This window comes from Myotis davidii, unplaced genomic scaffold, assembly GCF_000327345.1.
Source record: "Myotis davidii unplaced genomic scaffold, ASM32734v1 scaffold652, whole genome shotgun sequence".
Taxonomy (NCBI): domain Eukaryota; kingdom Metazoa; phylum Chordata; class Mammalia; order Chiroptera; family Vespertilionidae; genus Myotis; species Myotis davidii.
Genome location: NW_006284936.1, coordinates 411423 through 420111, shown reverse-complemented (window position 1 = coordinate 420111; position 8689 = coordinate 411423). Strand labels below are relative to the sequence as shown.

Here is an 8689-nt window from a genome sequence, read left to right as displayed (position 1 = left end):
CACCCAGCAGCGCTGCTGATGCCTGAACGGTATGTGGAATGAAGTGGGCGGGCATTGGGAGGCCACTATGGCACGGGGCAAGCACTATGGGCAGTCTATCTGAAGTGTACCTGACGTATAAGACGACCCCCCACTTGGAGGCATATTTTTCAGGGCCAAAAAATCGTCTTATACGCCGGCAAATACGGTATGTTTTTCAGTAAATTCATTCTATTTTCAACCATTGTTTCAGTAAATATTTTTTTCTTCTCTTTTCTCTTTCTTCTCTCCTTTTAGTACTCCCAAGTATGGTGAGCTTAATGTTGGAAGTAAATTTACATTCCTATGAAGCTCAGTCCATTTTGTTCATTTACTGTCTTAGTTCTTCAGATTGCATAATCCCTATTGATCTATCTTCAAGTTTGTTAACTGTTTCTTCAGCTAGTTAAACCCTATCATTGAGCCCTTCTAGTGAATTTTTATTTTACTTAGGATACTTTTAAAATCTAGAACGTCCAATTTGGTTTTTATAGTTTATTTATCTTTAATCATGTTCTCTATTTAATATGATATTGTCATTATACCTTCATTTACTTCTTTAATCGTACTTTAGTTTTTAAATACATTTATAAATGGCTACTCTGACATCTTTTTTTGCTAAATTAAACATCTGGTTGCTCTTATAGATAGTTTATGTTACCTCTTTTCCCCATGTAATTGGTTCATACATTTTTTTTCTATTTGTCAAATTTTTGCTGGCAGCTGGACATTTTATCTAATATAATGTAGCAACTCCAAGTAGAGTTTCCAACACTCTGCTGTTATTTGTATGCTTATTTGTGGCTGGCTGTATTATTTTAGCAATGTGTATTTCCTTCCCCACAGAGTCAGGCCTCTGATGTTGCTTCAGGGAAGCATAACTTTTGTTTGCCACAGTCACACTGTGATGACAATGGTTTTGGCAGGTCTCGCTTTTTTTTTTTTTTCCCATCCCCTAACCTCAACCAGCTGTTGAGCTCCACTAATTGACTGCTAATTTCTCTGTTCTTTTCAACAGTACCCTGGAGGATAAATTATTCTACAGGACTAATCTAATCAAATTTAGCCTTCTTTGAAGGAAAGTGTTCTTATGTCCCTGTTAATATTTGATTCCAAGAGTGTTCCTTCCATCTATTAATTTCCTATTCTCTCCTCAAAATAGCTAGCCTCTGGTTTAGCCTTTAACTTCTTCGACTCTACCAGTGTCTTTTCAACTGCCATATACCACAGTTTTTACTGGTTTTGAGAGCTCTCTTAGTCTTGAACTTCCCCATGCTTTGTTGCAAATAAAGTTAGTTACTTACAGATGAGATTAGAAACTGTTTCAAGGCATGCTTCTTCCACCAGGTAAAATCTCTAAAACAAAGCTCTGGATCTGAGGTGGAGATAATGATGTACTTCTCTCTGAATGATGTCCATGCTTTAAGACTTAAGTGATCAGTGGAAATAGACTTTGAAGTCAGGTTTTCTTGGCTTGCTTACATGGGCATGGAACCACTGTCTTGTGAGCTAAGACAAAGACAATTGGGGCCTTAGGTAATCTCAGCAGCACCTTGGCCAAGATCGAGTCTCTGTTCCATGACTGGGAACTGGCAGTAAGAAGAAAATCCTCACCTCTTGGCCACACTCTCCTGGAACAGATAGTTTGAGTCAGGATAAGAAATGCTGGCATCCTCCTCCTATTGAGAAGAAAGCCCCCAAATTGGGAGCTTGGGGGAGTAGTAGTCCTGTGTTCTTGGCTGCACTTCTCTGGAATAGAGTTTTCATCTTGCTGTATTGGGAGAAGGGAGAGATAGAGCATTCTTATTTCAAGTGTCACAAACTCTTCCTTTACTGACCTGTAGTTGATTGTCTTGAAAAGTTTTTGATTTATTTGTCACATGGACATAAGGCTATTTCCAAAGATTTAAAATGGTTTATGTTTTAAAATAAGTTTCACAAGTCTCACTGGAAATGGTTCCATGGAGCACCTCACCTCTGTCATTCCAGAATTCAATATCCCTTAGGATTATTCTGGAGATCGGTCATATGGGTACCCTCTGTGTAGCATATACCAAATTACCAGATTTTCAGAAAGAAAGCAGATGTTCACCATATGCAACATAGTCTGTACAAGTAATTTAGGCTTAGTGAACCACTCATATATGCTGGGAATGTTAGGAATCCTCCCCAAATTCAAGTTCCCAGATTCCATTCAAGGGCTAACCTTGCAAGCAGGCCTTTTTTAAATATAACAGTCTCAAGACTTCTATATTAACCCTTTTCTACATAATCCACCCCATTGGCCCTTAGCTTGGGTGTCTTTATAGGAAAATTATTAGTAGTGTGGTATTGACCTGCAGTGCTAATCCCAGTTATGCCCTTTATAGTTCCTTGATTCAGGTAAGACAAATCCCACTAATCAGAAACATCTATCTTAGAAATACATATTATCTCCTCCTTAAGTTTCTGTTAACCTGTTACATTTGGCCCAAAGAATCAATCCTAGCATAACATAATTCTGCCTAATAAGTTGGAATTAACCTGAAAAATTTGGAGAGCTGAGCCATTATAATAATAGGGTAAATATACAATAAATACAATCATGGAGAATACACATTGAACCCTTGGAAACACAGGACGTAAATTAGCCCAACAATACAGGTTAACACAGTGGTTCTCAACCTTCCAAATGCCGCAACCCTTTAATACAGTTCCTCATGTTGTGGTGACCCCCAACCATAAAATTGTTTTCATTGCTACTTCATAACTGTAATTTTGCTACTGTTATGATTCATAATGTAAATATCTGATATGCAGGATGTATTTTCATTCTTCCAGATTGAACATAAAGAATAGTGATTAATCACAAAAATAATACGTAATTATATGTGTTTTCCGATGGTCTTAGGTGACCCCTGTGAAAGGGTGGTTAGACCCCCAAAGGGGTCGCGACCCACAGGTTGAGAACCGCTGGGTTAACAGGAACCCCACTGTGGCCTCCTCCCATGGGGCCTTCTGCCCTAGTAATTTTTATTTCAGTCCAAGTCAGGTCTGCCTTGGATTCAGAAAGATTGCTTTAAAGTAGTCAATTCAGAACAGTTTTATTTATCCATGACATCAGTTTATCCTCCTTAGTACCTGTATGACATTTAGAGATATTTTATGTGGGAAGTGCAAGAGCTAGGGCCACCCCTGACTATCTCACAATCAGCGCTGTCAGGAGTGATCTTAAGCTCAGCAGTCAATTTGAATTCATATAGCTCACAGCCACTTAAAAAAATCAGCACAGAGCATTTTCCTTCAGAAAGAGGAAAAAGCTCTTAGGAACAGTTTTGATAAAAATTATTGGTGTCAGGGTTTGTATTATCCCCATTGTTACAAAATAAGTAATATTTATATTTTTTCAGTGATCCACTACTTTTATTCAAACCTTTGTCTGTATGGGAAGCATGCAAAGGTATGAAGCATTTTTATAGAAAAATATTTTTATATTAGAGGCCAGATGCACAAAATTCATGCAAGAGTAGGCCTTCCATCCCCCAGCTTCCAGCACCGGCTTCTCTCTGGCACCCAGGACCCAGACTTCCCTCTGGCCACCAACAGGCACCTGGGACCTGGGCTTCCCTTGCAGCCCCGGCTTCATCAGGAAGGTCATCCAGAAGGATGTTCAGAAGGATGTCCAGTCTAATTAGCATATTATGCTTTTATTATTATAGACTAGAGGCCCAGTGCATGACATTCGTGCACTGGGGGATGTGGGGGTCCCCACACCCTCTCCAATCTTGGAGTCCTCAGGGGAGCCCTCTCCATTCTGGGAGTTTCTGTCTGTCTTTGCAGTCATATAAGGGAATTGTCTGAGACCCCAACTCAGTTTGGTTTGTTGCCCACAGGATAATAGAGGCTTTATTTTTCTTTGCTTCATTGGTGGAGATTTCCTGGAAGTTTTAGGATATCTTCCCTTTAATTTTTCCTAGACACTCTGATTTTACGTATGTCTCTCACCTTTGCTTTCCCTCCATCCACCACCGCAACAGTAACTTGCTCCAGGCTCACTTTGCTCTAGTGTAGTGGTTCTCAACCTTCTGGCCCTTTAAATGTTTTCCGATGGTCTTAGGCGACCCTTGTGAAAGGGCTGTTTGACCACCAAAAGGGTCGCTACCCACGGGTTGAGAACTGCTGCTCTAGTGTCTAGGAGATCCGTCTGCCACCAGAACTACAATTCCAAGAATTCCTGGTGCTCCCTGCGCTCTGGGCTTCCACTTCCAGTCCAGGGGCTGCCACCAAAACTACTATTCCCAGAATTCCTGGTGCTCCCCACAATCTTGGTTTTCCCTTCCTGCTCTGTCTCCGTCCCATGGCCTTCCACTCTGCCAAGTCCTCCAAGCCACCAGCTCTCCCTTTCTGCTCTCCGTCTGGTGGCTTGGGGAGCCAATTTCCCCAAGCCGCTCCACTCTCCACCAGCTCTCCCACTCTGTTCTCTGCCCAGTGCCTGCATATGCAAATTAACTCACCATCTTTGTCTGGTTAATTTGCATACTCACTCCTGATTGACTGGTGAGTGTAGTGGAGGGATGGTCAATTTACATGTTTCTCTTTTATTATAGGCTAGCTTAACCAGAAAAACACATCATGTTCAGGAATTAGGATAAAATCCTATATTTTCAAACTTGATTTACATAATCTCCCACCCTTTTCATCCTGATCATTTACTTATGTGCAGCCTAGAAAAGATCAATGATTTTCTGGGGACAGCTCCATTTCACAAGCAAATTTCCATATTAAGGTAAAGGTGGAGCAAGGTAAAGGACGTAGAGTCAGACTATCAGGCAATTTTTGAAAACTGCAAATAGGCTAGAAGTCAACAAGTAAACAGCAGTGAGAAAGCTTAAGAGGAAGTTCAGAATCATATCTATCAGGAGTGGGAGGAGAGATCATAATCCCATGGTGTTCACTCAGCAAATTTACAATTTGGGCTGTAATAACAAATTATTAATGCAATTAGTCTCTGTATCAAAAATATAGATGTTGTTAGCATTTGATTATAGATGATATTATCAGAGGACAAGCTCTTTTCTGTTGACATATTTATATGACCCAGACAATCCAGCCATCATCCATGATGCTCTCATAGTTCATGACCATGCAGAGGGTTGTCATAAATATGAAACAGTTCCAGAATCTGAGTTCTTTTCATTGTTTAAAGAGATTTTACCATATTTCAGTTTGGCACAGCTAGTAGTGAAGCTAAAACAGTTTCATAACAGAAAGTATCAGATTTCACATTAGAGTCAAGTCCAGACAATATCTGTGAATTCAGGATTACAAACAAAGACAGTGGCTTTCTTTCAGCAGTAGCAAAGCCAAGACACTGTATAGGGCCAGATAGCAGTGTTTCAAATCCAAGTGACAAGCAAGGCTTTCCTAAGACCTTTTTATCTTATCAGTATTAGAGTTCAAATTGACCTGCTCAAAAATATGTAGACTATGTCATAAAATAATCAGGCACTAAGGGTCAGATATCCAATGTGACAAATGTTCATTAGCTATTAAAAGCTGCTTCTTATTTTTTTTTTACTATTTTCATTTACAGTTCACGTACATTATTATATTAGTTTCAGTGTACACTCCAGTGATTAGACATAAATTAAACTGATAAATCTCATACCAATCTAATAACATACATAATTATTAGAATACTCGAGGCCCGGTGCACAAAATTTGTGCATGAGTAGAGTCCCTAGGCCTGGCCAGTGATCAGGGGCCTTCCAGCTGCCAGCTGCTGGCCAGGGCCTTCCTTTGTCCCATGCCACCTGGTGGTCAGTGCAGACACTTTGCATATTAGCCTTTTATATATATAGATTATTGACTATATTCTCTATGCTGTATTTTTCTTCTCCATGACTATTCTGTAACTATAAATTTGTATTTGTTAATCCATTCACCTTTTTTCACCCATACCTCCACCCCCTTCCCATCTGGTAATCATCAAACGGTTCTTTGTATCAATGAGTCTGTTTCTGTTCAGCTTTATTTGTTTTGTGTGTGTTTTTAGATTCAATTGTGTATAGATATGTATTTACTACCAGGTTATTGCTTATATTTTGTATCATTTCTTTTTTCTTCTTCTTCTTAAAGAAGACCCTTTAACATTTCATGTGATATTGGGTTGGATGTAATGAACCTCTTTAGTTTTTTCTTGTCTGGGAAGCTCTTTATTTCTCCTTCAATTTTAAATGATAACCTTGCTGGGTAGATTATTCTTGGTTGTAGGCCCTTGATTTTCATCACTTTGAATATTTCTTGCCAATCCCTTCTGGCCTTCAAAGTTTCTGTGGAGAAATCAGCTGACAATATTATGGGTGTTCCCTTATAGGTAACTAACTGCTTTTCTCTTCCTACTTTTAAGATCCTCTCTTCATCTTTAACCTTTTGCATTTTAATTATAATATGTCTTGGTGTGGGCTTTTTGAGTTTATATTTTAAGGGATTCTCTGCACTTCCTGGGCCTGTATGTCTATTTCCTTCACCAAGTTGGGGAAGCTTTCTGTTATCTTTTACTCAAAATAGGTTTCAATTTCTTTCTCTCTTATCCTTCCAGCTCCCCCATGATGTGAATGTTGGTGTGCTTGAAGTTGTCCCAGAGGCTCCTTACACCAGTGGTCAGCAAACCGAGGCTCATGAGCCACATGCGGCTCTTTGGCCACTTGAGTGTGGCTCTTCCACAAAATACCGACTTCTGTGCGTGGGCCACAAAGTTTCAATCGCACTGTACGTGTGTGCCTGCACGTGGTATTTTGTGGAAGAGTCACACTCAAGGGGCCAAAGAGCTGCATGTGGCTCGCAAGCCACAGTTTGCTGACCACTGCCTTACACTATCCTCATTTTTAAATTATTTTTGCTGTTCTGAGTAGGTGTTTCTTGCTTCCTTATATTTCAAATATCTGATTTGATTCTCAGCTTCAACTACTCAACTGTTGATTCCCTGTAAATTATTCTTCATTTCAGTTAGTGCAGCCTTTAAGTCTGACTAGTCTTTTTTATGCTGTTGAGGTTCTCACTAAGTTAATTGAGCATCCTTTTAACCAGTGCTTTGAACTCTGCATCTAGTACATTGCTTGTCTTCCCTTTATCAAGCTCTTTTTCTAGAGTTTTGTCCTCTTCTTTCATTTGAGACATGTTTCTTTATCTCCTCATTTTGGCAGCCTCCTATATTTGCTTCTATGTAGTAGGTAAAATTGTTATATATCCCACACTTGGTAGAGTGACCTAATGTAATAGGTGTCTTGTAGAATCCACTGGTGTAGCCTCACTGATTGCCCAAGCTGGGTGTGAGAGGTGTGACCCCTGTTTGTGCTGTGTACAACTTCCTCTTGTAGTTAAAGTGTTAAATGCTGTTGGCACATCAATGGGAGGAATTTAGCCTAAGGCCAATCAACTGCAAGGACTGGCTGTGACCACCAACCACCAACCTCCAACCACCTTGGAGAATCAGCTTTGCAAAGTCCCACCCCACAGAGTAGGACTTGCTTCAGTGGGACACAAGTGCCCACTAATTCTGCCACTTGAGTGTGTGTGTCACTTGTGGAGGTGTTTGGGTGGTATGTTGGCGTGATCTAAAGCTATGCATTAGGTGTGCTTGTTCTGGAGCTACTTGACTTGAGCTACAAAGTGATCTGCAGATGGCTGCTACTTGTGCTCAATTTGGAGGTGCCCAGGAAAGGCCACGCTGTGAACCAAGGACAGCTGCCTGTATTACTGGTGCTGGAGCCCCTCAGCAAGAGGTATAGGGCTTGCTGAGGCCAGATGCTGCTTGAGAGATTTGGAAAAAATCTAAAGAATGAGTCAGGACAGACCATTAATATGGAAAAGCCACTGGAAACAGCTTGGGTGGGCCAGAAAGTTGGGTGAGGCGGTGTCTCAGGTAATCACAAGGCTGGGGCAAACAGTGTGAGCCAGTTTAATAGATTCTCAGATATGCCTGCTGGCTCTGTATGAGGAGGGCTCATCAAAGGAACAATGGCCACTGCCAGAACTTCTGTCTTAGAGAAATCTGCAACCCAACTCTCACCCTGATGCCAAACAATTCACTTCCTCCCTGTATGTCTCTGGTGCCTTTCAAGCTGCTGCCCCTACTCTGTAGTTCAGAGGGAGTGAGTCAAAGTTAGTCTGTTCCCACGGGCCTTTTAAGAGGAAATGCCTGGAACTCCAACATCCTCTGTCTCCCTCAGCCTCAATCCCCGCTGGTTTTTACAGCCAGAAGTTATGAGGGCCCCTATTCTTGGCACTGGAATCCTGGAGTGGGGGCACCTTAGTGTAGGGCTGGAACCCCTCACTCCTCAGGGTATGTGAGGTATATTTTCTGAGGTATATTAGCTGAGATATACCTCCTGATATTTATCTGCCACAGGTGTGTGGGAGACCAGCCATAACACACCTCTTCCCTGAGACTGGTAGGAACCAATCTCAATGTGGCTTTTTACTATATTATCTCCCTTTTACCAAAGACTCTGATAGGAAAAAATAACAATGATAATTTTCAGCTTTGGAGACTTGTTCTGTTTCCCATACTTAAAGCACTTAAGATTTAAACTGCTCACCAGTGAGGAAGGGCAAGAGAGTTGTGTCCCATTGTCGTTGTTTGTTTGTTGTTGTTGTTTTGGGGGGTTTTTTGGTGTTGTTTTTTTTTTTT

General features: G+C 40.9%; 1 long non-coding RNA gene across 1 annotated transcript in view; it reads right to left on the bottom strand.

The window, feature by feature from the left end:
- LOC107181750 overlaps window positions 1-8689 on the bottom strand; it is a 23182-nt gene that overhangs the window by 6001 nt on the left and 8492 nt on the right. Inside the window, exon 2 of the long non-coding RNA XR_001512454.1 lies at window positions 4677-4681. This is a non-coding gene — a long non-coding RNA (uncharacterized LOC107181750). The remainder of the gene's footprint in view (window positions 1-4676; window positions 4682-8689) is intronic.